Source organism: Bos indicus, chromosome 22 (genome assembly GCF_029378745.1).
Source record: "Bos indicus isolate NIAB-ARS_2022 breed Sahiwal x Tharparkar chromosome 22, NIAB-ARS_B.indTharparkar_mat_pri_1.0, whole genome shotgun sequence".
Lineage (NCBI taxonomy): Eukaryota > Metazoa > Chordata > Mammalia > Artiodactyla > Bovidae > Bos > Bos indicus.
Window position 1 is genome coordinate 36,521,971 of NC_091781.1, and position 16,727 is coordinate 36,538,697.

Sequence of the window (16,727 nt, forward strand, 5' to 3'; positions counted from 1 at the left end):
TACTGCAAATGTCAATACAGTATTAAAAGATAGTTAACTAATATCTACATGTTAGTATACAAAGAGTTTTGATCCCCCTCAAAAGGCCTTAGACATGATGTTCTCCAGAAAACTTTGAGAACCATTGAACAATCTCTCCCATCCCTGTCCTAACTGTTAAAATTATGACACTTTAACTTCTCCTTCAGTTTCCTCACCTATAAAACGCAGACATTAATACACAACTGTGATCTGACAAAAATTATCTTGAAAATTTGGGATAATCATATGTTAAGCTCCTGGCAACATCTCAGGCATACAGTAGGTACTTGAAAAGCGGCAGCTGTCATGGCTGTTGCCTAAACCCATAGCCTATTATTGGCAAAGCTAGAATGCCAAATCCTGTTTTCTGATTCCTGCTCAGAGCTCTCCCTGTGACATTGTATCAGCAAGAGCAGAACAGATCTCACCGTGGCTGTTTTTAAATACAACAAAGAGCAAAGGCCAATTCATTAGATTCAGTTGATTCAGTGATCTTCGTAGTTATTGTCCTAGGTGATAAACAGAAGCAGTGGAGTCATTGAGACTATGTGTTATCTGCATTGGAGTCATGATTAGCTCTGTGCTAGCTGTGTGACCTCTACAGGTTCTCTGAGCCTCAGGCCTTCTTCTGTGAATCTGGATAATCATCAGATCAGATCAGTCGCTCAGTCGTGTCCGACTCTTTGCGACCCCATGAATCGCAGCACGCCAGGCCTCCCTGACCATCACCAATTCCCGGACTTCACTGAGACTCACGCCCATCGAGTCAGTGATGCCATCCAGCCATCTCATCCTCTGTCGTCCCCTTCTCCTCTTGCCCCCAATCCCTCCCAGCATCAGGGTCTTTTCCAATGAGTCAACTCTTCGCATGAGGTGGCCAAAGTACTGGAGTTTCAGCTTTAGCATCATTCCTTCCAAAGAAATCCCAGGCTGATCTCCTTCAGAATGGACTGGTTGGATCTCCTTGCAGTCCAAGGGACTCGCAAGAGTCTTCTCCAACACCACAGTTCAAAAGCATCAATTCTTCGGCCCTCAGCCTTCTTCACAGTCCAACTCTCACATCCATACACGACCACAGGAAAAACCATAGCCTTGACTAGATGAACCTTTGTTGGCAAAGTAATGTCTCTGCTTCTGAATATGCTATCTAGGTTGGTCATAACTTTCCTTCCAAGGAGTAAGCGTCTTTTAATTTCATGGCTGCAGTTACCATCTGCAATGATTTTGGAGCCCAGAACAATAAAGTCTGACACTGTTTCCACTGTTTCCCCATGTATTTCCCATGAAGTGATGGGATTGGATGCCATGATCTTCGTAGCACCTACCTTACAAGGTTGCTGTGAGGATTCAGTGAGATAATGCATGGAGATAGTAAGGTACCAGCCCAGTGTAAGTGTTCAGTAATGGGTGACTTCTTTCTTTGATAATAATAATGACTCTTATTATTCATTACTCAACTCAATATCACTTCCTCAGGGAAGCCTTTTCTGACCCTCTAATAAAGACACCACATTTTAAGATCTCATCACCCCTGCACTTCTTCTTTGGACTTAATATAGATGCAGTATTAAATTTCAGTATGTGATTATCAGATTAATGTTGGTCATATGTACTAGGGTCTTAACAAAGGGGTAGTGTCTGTTAGACTCATCATTTTTATCCCCCAATACCAGGCACAGACCCCAGCACAGAGCAGTTTTCATTAAATACTGATTGAAGGAATGAGTGAAAGAATTCATTTACTAGCCTAGCAAATCATAGTGTTACTCCACTCTACCATGTATTTGTAATGATAAAACTTCCTCTAGCACATGTTACTCTAAGTATGATCTGCAGTCTAGGAAAGAAGCCCTAATCTGGAAGCTTGTTTGGACTCTCAAACCTCAAACCAGACCTACAGAATCTAAAGCTGAACAGAATCTCCAGGACATTCATATGCTCATCAAAGTTTTAGAAATAAAGACCTCTGTCTACTCTTCACCAATCCCTGTGTGTGTGTTGGGGGATGGGGGTGGAGAATCAGAAGGAGGAGGGGGAGAGAGGAGGGAAAATGAGGGAAGAAAAGTGAAAGGGGAGGAGGGGAGTTAAGGAGGGGAGGGGATGAAAGAACAGACAGTCAACTAAATTTCCCGAGTAAAGCTGCCCTCCCCTTCCACAATCCATGTCTCATTACATTCCCAATACAAACATTATTACAAATATTACCATTTCTAAAAACCAGATGCATTTTTTTTCAGCCTCAGCCAGGTTGTTCTTATTTCCTATTCATATATGATTTTTTCCAGAAGACTATTTTGACCTCAGTTGAATAATTTATTTCAGAGACTTTATATCCTAAAATATTCTCTGGAGGAGACAGAAACACCATCTGTGCCCACTCTTGGAAAAACAGCCCCAAACCATGAAGTAGGGGTGTCATTTTAGTTAGAGTTGCAAAATCTGAGTGCCTGCTTGTCCACCACAACCTCAGAAAAAGGAGAGAAAACTACATTCTTTCTCCTTTAATAGCACCAAACCAGTCCCACTCCAACACCCCAAAGAGATTATAAAAATATGCATGGTACCCGTCTGACCCCTGGAAAAATTACAGCCTAGCTTTTTTTTTTATGAAAAAGGTATCATTTTTAGAATGTATCCCCATTTTTGAATAGTCAAACCCACCCATCATTTTTTAATAATATGCAAGAACTCAAAGAGATTCAGTGAATGATTCATTTGCCTGTGTTCATTCCTTTACATTTTATGGGACCCAATTTTGAAATTCCCTTTGCTATGGTGTCCTCTTCTCCCAAGGGAAGAAATGGGCTGGTCAGAAACAATCACATTTCACTCAGTTGGGTCCCCTCTCCTATCAGTGGAGTGAGCTTGTCGGGTCCTGAGTCCGAGAGCTGATGGTTGCCAAATCACATTTGAATTTGCTGCTGTGTGTCCTTCCATAGCTTCTTACTTGCCCAGGACTTTGCTCTCTCTGTCTCTCTGCCTTCTGACTCCTACAGATATTGGTAAGATACAGAAATACCTTGTTTCTCTGCTTCAAGAAATAATGTAGCTGCTAAATCTGTAGACTGAACCCCTAGAGTGAGTCTGTGCCTGTGGTCATCGTGTTCCCTCCCCTAGGGCCACAGGCATTGTTGAGAAAAAGCCGATTAGAGTTAGGGTATAATTTAGAGAACCATGCTTAAATAACAGTTGTCCTGATGGTCTAGTCTAATGAGGTGGGCCAAGGGGTCCAAATGGGGTCCTTTTCCCCATCAGTAGATGCACATGGAGAAGGCAATGGCAACCCACTCCAGTACTCTTGCCTGGAAAATCCCATAGATGGAGGAGCCTGGTGGGCTACAGTCCATGGGCTCGCACAGAGTCAGACACGACTGAGCTACTTCACTTTCACTTTTCACTTTCATGCATTGGAGAAGGAAATGGCAACCCACTCCAGTGTTCTTGCCTGGAGAATCCCAGGGACGGGGGAGCCTGGTGGGCTTCCGTCTATGGGGTCGCACAGAGTCGGACACGACTGAAGCGACTTAGCAGCAGCAGCAGCAGCAGATGCACAAAATGTAGTTATCATGGGTCACTTGGAAGAAAGCATTTAGCAACCAAGCCCAGTATAATACAAATAACCTCGGCTTTGGAATCATCTAGCTCAGAACCAAGAATATTGGTTCTCATACTTGCTAGCTATGCCTCCTTGAGAAAATTGTACTTTACTGTTTGATTCTCTTTTTCCATACTTTTTATTATTATTATTTTTGCTACACCACACAGCTTGCGGGATCTTAGTTCCTCAGGCTCTCGGTAGTAAAAGTGTGGAGTCCTAACCACTAGACCACCAGGGAATTCTCTCATTTTCCTTATTTTTAAAAAATTATATGTAATAGTCCTTAGTGAGCTTTTGTGGGGATTAAAGGAGATTGTGTTCCCTAATGCATGTGGCATGTAGGCAATGCTCGTATCTGACTTGGTAGATTTCCATGACCCTGAATATGCTGATAGGAAGACAAAAGAAGAAATGGGGCAAGGGCAAGGGAACATAAGAAAAGGAAAAGCAGGAGCTAGGTGACTTAAAAAATTAATTGTCAAAAAACAGTTGTGGTTCTTGAAGTCCTGGTTAAAATAAAGTCTCTTTCCATATAAAGTCTACTGTTTCATTTTTCCCATTCACTATTTTAGCATTTTTCATCTTTTGAAAGCCATCGGTGCCTCTGCTACACATTTACTATTGAAATAAACTCTGTCTGCTGTCCAGACACATCCTTATTGGCTCCAACCAGTTTAGGAAGAGGATTAACATGGCAATGAGACCCTTTCCCAAGAATCCACCTCCATACCATCGTACGTGGGCTGCTTTATCAGAGAAGTGATGTCAGAGAGATTGATGGGGAATCAGGGAAAGGAGTTTCAATCCACAGAGCTCTTGGTGCCAGGCAGAAACAATCCCTAAATTGTAGTAGAGAGAATAGCAGCCTCAAGATGTCTGTCGAATGTTTGAGCAGTTGAAAGTCTAGACTGATGTGATGGGTATCTTCCTTTGGTCCTTTGGGGTTTATGGGTAGATAAAGAGTGAGGACACCAGGAGGGAGCTGTGAAACTAACTTGAAAGCTAAGGGCAGCTCAGCAGCCACAAATGTCATGGATATGCTATTTCTGAAAGTTCTCTGTATCTTTTTGAATATCTGAAACATCTTCCTTAAAGTCAAATTTGTTTATGGTGTCAAGTACCCCATGAAGTGTAGACAGTAGATCAGCCTTGAGCTTTGACCTTTTTCAAATTCTCACATTTATGTTCATACTTTGTATACCAGGCGCTGTGCAGGTTGTTAGTGATATGATGATGATGGCGACACTGCTAATGTTGATATTATTGTAATTAGCAATAACAACAAGCATTTACTGAGTACTTCCTCTGGTCAGGTACTGTGGCTGAACACTGTATGCATATTTCTAATTCATTCACCTATTAGCACAAAGTACTACCAACGTTTCCTTACTATGAATGAGATTATGTGTGAAAGTTACTCAGTCGTGTCCGACTCTTTGTGACCCTATGGACTGTACAGGCCATGGAATTCTCTAGGTCAGAATACTGAAGTAGGTAACCTTTCCCTTCTCCAAGGGATCTTCTCAACCCAGGCATCGAACCCAAGTCTCCTGCACTGTGGGCAGATTCTTTACCAGCTGAGCCACAAGGGAAGCCTGTGAATGAGATTAAATAATGTTAAATAGTTTGAGCACAGTTATGGGTTAAATAAGTAACATGTGTCAGAGGTAAGACTTTAAGCCTGGAATTTGCAATCTCATGCAAATGGCATGCAAAAATGAGTTGTATAAATGAGGCAGTCTCACTTTTTAATTAAGCTTTTCATTATTTTATGTTGACATCACCAGAGCTAACACAATGAGAGGCTTGGATACTTTGTATAAACTGTTTGCTGAATTAGACATTTTCCTGTCCTCTCAGCCTGGTATGGAAAACACATACAAGGTGATTGCAATATAATATATTAGTGGCTGCCTGAAGTCAAATAAGGCAGTTGGTTTTGCTTAGTGGAGAAGATGGTGTCAGGAGAGGCTTATAAATAGAATAGAGTATTATTTGGAGGCCTTTAAAGACTGACTTTCAGCTCCACTGGGAGGCATGTTCTCTGGACAGCCACTCAGACCTCCGCAACCTCCATCGGGGCTCCTGGGCCAGGCTTCGCTTCTTCAGGCCACGCCAGGCGTTCCGAGAACTTCTAACAGTATTTTGGTGGACAAGTTGGAGTCATATTTCAAAGCTTGCTTTGCTTCTCTGGTGAGTCAAAATTATGTCAATGGTACAGATCAGGAAGAAATTCGAACTGGTGTTGAGCAGTGTATCCAGAAATTCCTGGATATTGCAAGACAGACAGAATGTTTTTTCCTACAAAAAAGATTGCAGTTATCTGTCCAGAAACCAGAGCAGGTTATCAAAGAGGATGTCTCAGAACTGAGGAATGAATTACAGCGAGAGGATGCTCTGGTCCAGAAGCACTTGACAAAACTAAGACATTGGCAGCAGGTGCTGGAGGACATCAACATGCAGCACAAAAAGCCAGCCGACATCCCCCAGGGCGTCCTGGCCTACCTTGAGCAGGCGACTGCAAATACCCGTGCACCGATGAAGCAAACCTGAGGAAAGGCCACCTGAACACTCGCTGGTGCCTGAGTCAGCCCAAACACTGTTTTGCTAAACATCTCTTCTTGTAGACTTGACATTTTGGGAGAACTCTTTGCCAGAGAATGAGGCGATTTTCGTTTTGTGCTCTCACCTAAAATTTTCCTCCTATTTTTATAAGTGTTATTTCTTGAGTACTTTATAAAATGCTTATTGCTGTGGTAAACCAAGTATATTGTCTTTAGCAAAGTTTAAGACTGTTAGGAGAAGGCAATGGCACCCCACTCCAGTACTCTTGCCTGGAAAATCCCATGGACGGAGGAGCCTGGTAGGCTGCAGTCCATGGGGTCGCTAAGAGTCGGACACGACTGAGCGACTTTACTTTCACTTTTCACTTCACAAAGACTGACTAGGAGCCTGCCAAGCCGGAAAGAAAGACGCATATCAAATGAAGGGAACAGGAGGACCAAAGACACAGATATAAAAATAGGAATTGTGGAGAAATGATCAGCCTGTATAGTGTTTCTCAAAATTAAGTGTTCATTGGACTGCTGGGTCCAATCCTCAGAGCTTTGAATTCAGTGGACTGGGTGAGACCAAGTATTTGCATCTATAATGAGTTCTCAGGTGATGCTGATCCTTTCTGTCCAAAGACCACACCTTGTTGAGAGCCCTGTTCTACAAAGAAAGATCATCTGGAACCCACCCCCCCCAACTCACCCCCCCGCAAGCATGTGTGTATATGAGAGGCATGCCAAAGCCTGCAAGATTTACACCAAAGAAAATTCCCGGAAGAGACGAGGATTTCTTCTTTTCCTGCAAGGAATGGAGGTTAAATTTCACTGTTGGTTTTGGGAGCAATTCATGCTGAAGCTGGCCAGTGGGAGGAAGCAGAGAAACCACAACTCAGGACTGAAATGAGGGCACCTGGGATTTTATTGCATTTCTGCCCCATCAGTGCCCCTATTCACGCACCAGTGAGGGCCTGCAGCTACAGGAGTTGAAGCACACTGGCTCTTTTGTATTTGGGTCCAATTGGCTGGGAAGATGGCATTTTTTTCAGAGTTCTTCCTCCCATTTTTGTCCTGTGTCTACTGACCAGAGGTGAGTTTGTGTTTATCACCCACGTGCTCTCTTGACCGCCAACAGCCTTGAGAGGTGGAGTGGCTGAGTGTCAGGATGCTCTCATAGGCAGAGAACCAAGAGGATGCCAGAATGTCAGGCTCAGCTGCATGGAGGTGGGACAGATGGCATCTTTGTGAAATTCTTCCCGTTGCTCCACTTCTAATTCATTACCACGCTTTGCTTCTCTCATTTTCCAGCATGGAAAAAGCTATGTTGTATCTGCCCTTCCTCTCCATCCTCTTCAAAAGGGCTGAGTAGCCCTGACAGGCCTGCCTCCATTACTAGAATCACTGTCTCTCAACTCCTGACCTATGCAGGCCAGATACCAGCCAATCTGGAGATTGTATTTGTCCAATAATTAGGGAACATGAGGCACCTAGCTCAACATCCCTGCTTTTTTTTTTTTTTTAATAACTAGTTTGCTTTGCCAATGGATAGCCAACAGCTCTGTGTGTGACATTGCTGCCCGAGGCCCTTCCAACCCCCAACATTAGTGCCAGGACTGGCAGAGATGAGTGGGAATCCCCAGTTAGAGAAAGAGAAAGGAAACAAGACTGTGTTGTTCAGATTCTGTGTTAGCTTTGTTCTCAGTTCTCATTGCAGTTCCGCATTACTCTATTGCAATCTTCTGGGAAACTTGAAATCAACTTAGTAGTCCACTTAGTTACTGGCCTGTGTGGTGCTGGAGATGATGCTCAGTTTTCATTTCAGAATTTTCATTTTCTTGTTATTGGCGACAGGAAGGAGGAGAATGAGATGATGGTCTAGAAAGCAAATATGACCTGGAACCAGTGAATCTGGTGCCGAGGGTGTCACTGGAGGCCAGTGTTCCGTGTCTTTGGCTGGGGGTGGGAGCTTTATTATCAGTGTTACTGATGAGACTCTGGCCTCTTTTCCAGAGATGAAGTCTTTTTGTCATCATGTCTGTTGTTCCCCACAAATACCCAATTAGGGAAGATTGCCTCAACAGAGGAGGCTGATTAAATTCACAGATTTATTGCAAAACCACTTGGGGAGTTGTGGAAAATGAGTTTCACTGCTGAACTTCTGTGTTAAAAAGAGAAAAAATCAAGCTGCAAGCCTGAGCCTTGGATGATCCATCTCTTACAGATCATAAAACATCCACAATCTTGCGTGTACTTTACTCTTCTCCAGAGAGGGTCCAGATGCTTCTTCCAGGTTCACAGCACCTGCCCGAGGGAGGTGAGGTGATGGCTTCTGTGTTCATGGGACACAAGGGGAAATGGACCCAGGCCTGCTGCCCTGGTAGGGATCAAAAAAGAAAACTGCTTTGCAAATCTTGCAACCAGTTTGAACAGGCGGTTCTTGTTTTTCATTGGGTCTCAGAAAGCTACTGTTAGTAGGCATGATGGAAATGAAATCTGATTTTCCATAGAAATGAGGGCAGCATGAAGATCTTCCTGACCCCTAATATGATGCCCCAAATGTTACAGAAATAGCCACAAGTACCACTTTAAAACTGTTCAATTTCTAACGAGAACCCACCTATCCAACCTAAGTCTTCAGTTTGCTTGTTTAAGGCAGCTTTTCCCACACTGTTTTCTGCAGAACATTAACCTCACTGGATGCGCTGGAATAGGAGGTTTTATGGCAGAAAAATGGCACAACACTGCATGCTATGTGCCCTTTAATTCACACTCCTTATTAACATATTAAAGATAACTGCCAACTCTTTTAATTCGATGTCTGTCTGAGCTAAGCATTACCAAGCACTTTTATATTTTATCTTAGCAAATCTTTTAAAGATAATCCTCTGCTGCTTCTAAGTCACATCAGTCATGTCCGACTCTGTGCGACCCCATAGATGGCAGCCCACCAGGCTCCCCCATCCCTGGGATTCTCCAGGCAAGAACACTGGAGTGGGTTGTCATTTCCTTCTCCAATGCAGGAAAGTGAAAAGGGAAAGTGAAGTCGCTCAGTCGTGTCCAACCTCTAATGACCCCATGGACTGCAGCGCACTAGGCTCCTCTCTGTCCATGGGATTTTCCAGGCAAGAGTACTGGAGTGGGGTGCCATTGCCTTCTCCCATAATCCTCTGAGATACATACTAATTTATCCCATCTACACATGAGGAAAGTGAGGTTTGAAGTGTCACCCAGTTAAAGGTAAACGAGGAGCCAGATTTCAAATCCATTCTCATATTTAAGTTTATACTCAACCCCTAAGCTTTTCTCCTTCTCCTCACCTTTCCCCCACCTCTCAGCTAACTTATCTCACAGTTATTAAGATTCCAATAGAAAATCCCATGGATGGAAGAGCCTGGTAGGCTGCAGTCCATGGGGTCGCTAAAAGTCGGACATGACTGAACGACTTCACTTTCACTTTTAACTTTCTTGCATTGGAGAAGGAAATGACAACCCATTCCAGTGTTCTTACCTGGAGAATACCAGGGACGAGGGAGCCTGGTGGGCTGCCGTCTATGAGGTTGCACAGAGTCGGACACGACTGAAGTGACTTAGCAGCAGCAGTGCAATCACTTTCCCACTAACTATATAGATGTGTTCTCACATTGATTTTTTTCATGATTACTTTTTTACACAAATTGAGACCATTCTTAACTGAATTAGTTGGTCATCTTTTGTTGGTAACTTTAATATTTATTCACATCACCATACCGAGCTGGCTTGGTATCATTTTAGATAATATTTTCCCTAACATCAAGCTTCTGTGCACCAGTCTCATTTGGCCTTTGTCTGACCGCTTCGTTGCACACTTCAGTGGATTTTCATCTGTATCTTTGACAGTTTATGGATAAACAAAGATGTGAAAGAGACAGGATGTGTCTGAGTTTATTTATCCTGCCTTTGGCAAAGGAGTCTTTGTCTGCAAAATGAAAGTGGTTAGAAAGCAAAAGTAGGATTAAAAAAAAAAAAAAAGGATGCCCACAGTATAGATGTAGTAAGCTCTCGTGTTGAATGGGATTGGGATTTCTTGCACCATTAGGACATTAAAAACTATAAGATAAGTTATTGGGTTGGGGGGGCGGGGAGTGGTGAGAAGGAGAGACAGAAAATGATGCTCTACCCTTCAATTTCACCTGAAAGAAATTGTCCATTAAACCTGGGATCTGGGTTATTCGCTAACCACCTCTCCAAAGCATGCATTTGCTCAGGAAATGGGCTTTCAGAGAGAAGAGAAGGATGTGAGTTATTAGCTAAGACCCTATCTCTCAGCAGGGGCAGAGCCAAAAGGCAGCAGAAGTGATATTCTTGGTTCCATAAGATTGCACGGGGTACCTAATCTGCTCAATGACACTCAGTCGCTATTAAGTCAGCTTCCTCCACTGTGTTCTCTGAGAGCTCTCACGTGACAGGGTTACCCTCCCTTTACCCTCTTTATCAGTCAGAAATAATTTCATAAGCATCTACTCTGTACTCAGCATTTCCTTTATACACAGGCCAGTTGCCTGATGTGGCTTGGCTGATGTTTCAGGAAGATTTCTTTGTTGTTGAAACTGTGCTTAATGCTCTCCCTGGATTATCTGTTTCCATATCCAGAACAGTCTTACAAGAAAAAGTCTATTATTAACTGTGATTTACAAAAGAAAAAACAGACAGAGAGAGGAGAAATGACTTGTTAAAAAACACACAGCTAATCAAGGGGCAGAGAATCAAGGGGCAGAGCAGGGATGCTTGCCCCACTTCCTTAAATTCTAAAGCCTGTACATTTTATGACTGTCAAATAGTAGAAAAGTGAATAGGAACTCTGCCACCGCTGTTCTCATGAACAAAGTGGATTCTGTTTAGGAGATATAAGTAAAGAGAATTCGTTGGTCAAATAAAAATGAATGTCACTGCTTGGTTAAATAAAAACAAATGTTATTACTAATCAGGTGGACAGGATCTCTAATACTGCTGGGGGGAAAGAAAAGTCAGAAAATCATTTATTTTCAGAAAAACACTAATTACACACATATAAATTCTTCTGAGTAAAAATGCCAAGAATACTAGTGTTGTCTGAAGCCTAAATAGACCTTCTCTAGTTTGGCTGGCACTGAAATATTAGAATTTGATCTTCATTCTTCCAGTCTTGAAAAAAAAAAAAAAAAAAAGACTGTAATATCATCGTACTGTAATAATTCTTTCAAGTAACACATAGAGTAAGTCCACTTATAAAAACTTTGGTGAGTACTAGTAATCTCTTAGGTTTATAAAAATTCCAATGAAAGATAAATAAGAGGTAGGGACAACTTTACTCTTGTTGTAGCCTGAAAGCTTTAAATTTTAAGCAGGGATTATTTAGCAATAAAAAAAATGATTTTTCAGGCCACAAAAAGACATGGAGGAAACTTAAATGCATATTGCTAAGTGAAATACACCAATTAGAAAAGTTCACATACTTTGTGAATGATCCTCACTATATGACATTCTGTAAAAGATGAAACTATGGGGACAGTAAAAAGATCTGTGGTTGTCAGGGATTGGAGAGGACAGAGGGTTGAATAGTCAGAGCACAGAGCATTTTTAGGGCAGTAAAACAACTCTGATATCGTAATGGTGGATACATGTCTTTATGCATGTCAGAACCCACAGAATGTACATTGTAAAGAGTAAACCCTAATGTAAGCTATGGATTTTTGGTTATGATAATGTTGTAATCTTGGCTCATCAATTACAGCCAAGATACCACACTAGATACCAAGATAGCCAAAATACCACACTAACACACTAATGCAAGGTGTGAATAGGGGAAAGTGGGTTGGAGAGAGCAGAGTGAGGGAGCAGATGGTAATTATACTTTGGATTCATTTTTTCTGTAAATCTAAAACTGCTTAAAAAAACTTAATTTTTTAAAGCAGGAGAATATCACGCTGTTTTTTAGCATCATAGCATCTCTGTAGATGATAGTCCCTTTTGGAGAATAAAAACAATCCCCTCGATGCATAATACCAACTCAGTGCTTGGATTGTGACAACCAAGGGATACATGAAAGGTCAATTTAAACGTCTCTTTGGACTGGAAAGACAAAGGGGACTTTGTGTCACAAAAGTTCTCATCCCATGGAACCATGGAAATGGCAGGAGATAAAACAATACTCTTTATCACCAGCAGATTAACTAGCAGGGGCATATTCTTTCTATTTATCCTATAGGTTCCTAAGGACAATTGGCCTTTTATCCTTACACCTGCTGCAGGGGAACGGAACCCCTTGACTGAGACCTAGTGGGGTTTACCTAAGGCCATGCAGTTCAGATTTCTTGTGTGTGTCTCTGGCAGGACATCCCATTTCCTAATATGCCTTCCAGCAAAGGAACTTGGAGATGGAGCCCTCAGCATTCAGAGGGAAATAAGCCAGTCTATGGTTACTTGAGAAGAATAGTAGGATATAGAAATCTGTGCTGGAGAGCAATACAGTAAGTGTGTGGCATGTTCTGGCTAGGAGCTTCTAGCCAGAACATCCTGCTCTTGCCTGGTCTTTAGGTTCTAACTCAGCACCAGGCACAGAGGGAAGGCTCTATAGAGGTGAGGCTTTGCTGGATGAATGAGCCTCCAAAACTTTGCTGAAGAAAAGGAAACAGCAAAATGATTCATTAACATTAACACCTGATTTATTTCAGCTCTTTCACTACAGTGTCCAGATAAACATCTGTGGGCATGTGTGTGTGTGTGGATGGCTTTCTGCATTCTAAATCCTTGTATGTAGTGGGATCTGTTGAGTTTTTTGACTGCCTTCTTTTGAGAACAACATTCCAGTCTTCTTTGCGGCAACCAGCCTTCAGCTTATTCTTGGTGTGTGAAGTTTGAATATTTCTCTTGGCTAGAGAAAATGGTCTGTGGCCTGTTCCCAGTCAGTCAGAGTGTTGTTTCCCTTGGCCTCAGTAAATCCAGAGACAGGCACATAAGTCAAGCTGGACCCCTAAGATTCCTACCTGGGATTTTGTTGGCATGATTGGAAAGAAGTGCTGTTTACCTGCTGGGGTCGAAAAATTGGCAAAACCCAAGCCTAGAGTTACTGGTGGATTAAGGAGTCACCACTTGGGAAGAGTCTCATTGAAAATAAAGCCAGAATAGAAGAAAAACTGAGCTGAAAGATGGACAAAGAACAAGTCTTGGTGGAAATATTTGAGCAACTTGAACCTGAAGCTTGGAGTCAACACGTTTCCTGGACCCTTCAATGAAGTGGGCTCTAAATTCCCTGGATTTCAACTGATAAAATTCACTGATAGATTCATTGGGGGATGGGAGCTTTATTGTCAGTACCGTATATTGAAGTTGTGAGTCTTTCCTTTCATATGTCCATGTCCTTCAGACTAGAATGGAGTAGGAAAATCCTATGTGGGAGATGTACTATCCAGAGCCTCCATCATTTCCCCCCACCTAATCAGACTGCCAGATGGAAAAAGATAACATCTGAAAGGAAGAGCCCTTGAAATACCTCTTCCACATCTCAACAAAAGGAAGAATTCTCCTTTGTTAAACATCTCCTTTCACCATAAACTCTAAATCTTTTAGTGGTTTAGCAAAAGTTGGCATGTGGCAGAGTCCTCCTGAACAGATTGAGACATCAGAGACTGGGCCCTTGGCCATGCCTGGAACACGTTCTGAAGACATGGGCCATGTCCCCTCTCCCCCTCACATTCAATGTGCCATTAACACTAGGAGTACAGCTCAAGAGCTAAGGCAGCTTGGACTTGAAAAATAACCTTGCAGTTCATGGATGGGTTTGAAGGGTAAATAGGAACACTCTGTAGCTCTTTGCTCCACTCTGGCCATAATATAATAAAAAGTAACCTCTCTTGAGTGCTTCTGTACCCAAGCATGGTTCTAAATTCTCTTCTTGCATTATCCCTTGTAACCCTCATCTACTGCAATCCTATGTGATAGATTGATTATACTCACCTTTTCACATTTGAAGAAATGGAACCAAGAAAACTTAGAGAATAAGCCTGGGATCACTGAGGAAAATTTAATCCAACTAGTGAGACCCAGGCTCTTAATCACAACACACTATGTTGTGTTGAATAATAAAAACAGTGCCTGGACCGTGGCTTTAGAAATACTGGAAATGAATGTTAGGACCAGAAGGAAGCTATTGTGTAACCTGATAGAAAAACAGACTGAAGGAGATAAGCGACTTCCCGAAACTCACATAGTTAAGTTAAAGAATCACGCGCTGAAATCCAGCCCTGATGCCCAGGTTCTGTTGGAGTGCACACCTGTCCTTCTAGGACGTATACACTGCACCAAATATCAAGTTACTCAACAGACACCAGTTGTTAAAATTCTAAAATATGTCCAGACCAGTGAGCAAGTTGTACCAGCCTGAGGCTGTTTCCCTCTCCCCTCAGTACTTCTGGACCTCCCCTGCAGTTCAGTAATTACAGGGTTAATGTCTGTCTCTGTGACTGGCCTTCATTCTCATTAGCCACCTTACTCCCTTAGTTAAGTAAGTTTTTGTTTAAGTTTTTTTTTTTTTTTTTTTTGATGTGGACCAGTTTTAAAGTCTTCGTATTGAATTTCTTACAATACTGTTTCTGTTTTATGTTTTAGTTTTTCGGCCATGAGACTTGTGGTATCTTAGCTCCCCGTCCAGGGAATGAACCCACACCCCTACAGAGTAGATCGAACCTACATTGGAAGGTGAATTCTTAACCACTGGACTGCCAGGGAAGTCCCTGTTAATAGTTTTTTTTTTTTTCCTTTTCTGGGCATCAATTTATTTTTTTAATTAATTTATTTTAATTAGAGGATAATTGCTTTACAATATTGTGATGCTTAAGCCATACATCAACATGAATCGGCCATGGGTATACATGTGTCCCCCCCATCCTGAACTCCCATCCCACATCCCTCCTCATGTATCCCTCTGTAATGTCCCAGAGCACCAACTTTGGGTGCCCTGCTTCATGCATCGAGCTAACACACACCCTTCATGAGCACAGAAACCATCACACAAGCTGTTATCCCTCCACATAACCAAAGCTTCATAGCTGAACTTCAGGTGACATTTGGGATAACATTGCTATCTCAAATATGAGATGTGAAAGTGTTAGTCACTCAGTCATGTTTGACTCTGCAACTCCGTGGACTGTAGCCTGCCAAGTGCTCCTGTCCATGGAATTCTCCAGGCAAGCATACTGGAGTCGGTTGCCATTCCCTTCTCCAGAGAATCTCCCCAACCCAGGGATCAAAACCAGATCTCCTGCATTACAGGTGCATTCTTTACCATCTGAGCCTAAGAGCTAATCATGCCAAGTGTGCCTCAGACAGAATGCAGGGTTCAGAAAGAAGAAAGCTCAGCTGCAGCATTTGAAGTCTCTGTAGAGGTCTTTTCATGTCCTTCTAAGTGTTTGTTAAGAGAAAACTTCCCTGTAGAGTTGAGGCATTCAGGGCACCTGAATTGTCAGAGGCAGGAAGAGTCTTACCCCCTCTCTCCCTTCCCTTGTTTCTTTTTGGATTGACAGGGGCATCCCTCAAGTCACAGGAGCTCCACTGACAAACAAATGGGAAATACCAGGAAAGCAACGCTTGCCAGCTGCAGAGATGTCAGGCTCAGACTCCTTTTGAAGTCAATAGGAGGTAAGCTGTTCTTTCTCACCCTTCTCACCAGCAGAGATGGAGAAATAAATTGTTAGTGGAAGGGAGGCTCTGATGCATAGACTGCCCAGCTGGAGTCAACCATTGTGTACTGCTAGCCAGTCTAAAAACCATCTAGGTCTCAGTGACCTGCTTCCATGAGATGATGGTTTGCAGAAGACTCACTCAGGCCATTTAAATATCCACACCCCTGTATGCTTTCCCAAGATTTGCAGATCACCAAGTAATTCTTAAATATTAATTGATATGCATCCAAAAACATTCTTTTACGGGCCAGAAATTTATTTCAGTAGAAGCCACAACTTCCTTGTGTAATGTTTGAAGCTAAAGATATTACAGTGGCTGATAGCAAATACAGAAAATGCCAGAAAACTCCTCATCTGCTGATCTCCTTCTCATTTTCTGAATGTTTGTTTACATATTGTTTCATATTCCAGGCTCTTTCCCCAGACTAAGTTGGCATTCCGTTAGCACCTTATGGTTTCCTTTTTGTAGTATTTATTACTTTTATGATGGTTTACTTAATGCCTGTCTTCCCTGTTAGACCCATAATACCCATAAGAATTGATTGCATTACTCTTACTCACAGATCCCCAGGAACTGGAAAGATGTTACGTGTTATAGTGAATATTTACTGAATAATGAATGAACACTGCAGGACTTTGACACCAAGTCCTCACTATTTATGGAGGGGGCCTTTTCTTATTGAAGTTGATTTACAATGTTGTGTTCATTTCTGATACATAGCAAAGTGATTCAGGTATACATATATATATAAACATTCTTTTTTAAAAAATTCTTTTCCTTTATGATTTATCATAGGATACTGAATATAGTTCTCTGTGCTATACAGTAGATCCTTGTTGGTTATCCATTTTCAATATAGCAGT

At 42.2% G+C, this 16,727-nt stretch overlaps 1 long non-coding RNA gene and 1 pseudogene across 5 annotated transcripts in view; one reads left to right on the forward strand and one right to left on the reverse strand.

Moving 5' to 3' along the window:
- The window catches only part of LOC139178686 (uncharacterized), a 321,381-nt gene that overhangs the window by 174,329 nt on the left and 130,325 nt on the right, over positions 1-16,727 (reverse strand). The gene's annotated exons all lie outside the window — the stretch shown is intronic.
- On the forward strand, positions 5,639-6,873 carry LOC109575859 (mediator of RNA polymerase II transcription subunit 28 pseudogene; annotated as a pseudogene).